Source organism: Rhinopithecus roxellana, chromosome 4 (genome assembly GCF_007565055.1).
Source record: "Rhinopithecus roxellana isolate Shanxi Qingling chromosome 4, ASM756505v1, whole genome shotgun sequence".
NCBI classification, from domain to species: Eukaryota; Metazoa; Chordata; class Mammalia; order Primates; family Cercopithecidae; genus Rhinopithecus; species Rhinopithecus roxellana.
Window position 1 is genome coordinate 3,790,240 of NC_044552.1, and position 1,202 is coordinate 3,791,441.

Genomic DNA, 1,202 nt, shown 5'->3' on the forward strand with positions numbered 1-1,202 from the left:
AGCAAGAACTCCTGATAAATCTTACCTAAAATTTCAGTCTACTCCCACTGGTTGAGCAAGAGGCTGGTACTTCAGGGGCTCCTTCCTTTCAGGACCCAAGAGGGGCATGAAAAGGGCAGAGGGGAGATGAGGGCAGAAGGGAGATGAGAGTGTATTCACAGACCCACCGGCTCCAAGGACGAAACTGCAGTGACAGGGGCAGTCACTGGGTCCTGGGGTGGGTGAGGCTTTTAAAAGAAAGTGGGTGTGAGCAGTAGGATCATGGAGCTAAGGAGTCCTCCACACCTGTCTCATCACAACCATTGTCCTGATACAGGTGCCACGCAGATTAAATCTCTTTAGTAATTCAGTGTTTGTCAGTCATGAAAGCTTGGAGAGGACTGGACAGTTAATACTAATGTCATTTTGGGGAAATCCAGGAAGACCCACTCGCACACCAAAAGTCATCCATCTAATGTGGATATCCCAAATCCTGCTATTACAGAGTCTTCTCTCCTTCCTTTGAAATTTAAAAGCATGGAGAATCCCTTAAGGTGAATAAAAATTTTCGGCTGTTTCCTCTGTGACAGGAAAAAGGGATGAGAGCATCTTGGATTTCTTTCTTTCTTTTTTTTTTTTTTTTTTTTGACAGAGTCTCACTCTGTCACCTCAGCTCACTGCAACCTCCGCCTCCTGGATTCAAGTGAGTCTCCTGCCTCTCCTCTGAGTAGCTGGGATTACAGACACATGCCACCATGCACAGCTAATTTTTTTGCATTTTTATTAGAGACAGGGTTTCACCATGTTGGCCAGGCTGATCTCAAACTCCTGACCTCAAGGTAATCTGCTTGCCTCAGCCTCTTAAAATGCTGGGATGACAGGTGTAAGCCACCATGCCCAGCCCCTACAGTACCTAGTATTCCCAGATGGTCTCCCATCCAAGTACTAACCTGGCCCAGCCCTTCTTAGCTTCTGAGATCAGACGACATCGGGTGTGTTCAGGGTGGTATGGTCGTAGACAGATTTCCTGAAACAAGGTTTGGGTGGGAGGCAGGGAGACAAGATCCCAAAGACAAAATTCACCTGCCATAGAATGCTGCCTATGACTACATCAGGATCTGCACTTGGGTTCTGAAGGAGGCCACCTCCCAGAGAGTAGGTACCTGCATCTTATGAGGACTCCATTCCAGCCTTGGTTTGCTCCAGACTACCCATACTTTTTA

At 47.3% G+C, this 1,202-nt stretch overlaps 1 pseudogene; it reads right to left on the reverse strand.

The window, feature by feature from the left end:
- Window positions 1–880: 880 nt before the first annotated feature.
- Window positions 881–999, reverse strand: LOC115897053 (annotated as a pseudogene).
- Window positions 1,000–1,202: the final 203 nt, after the last annotated feature.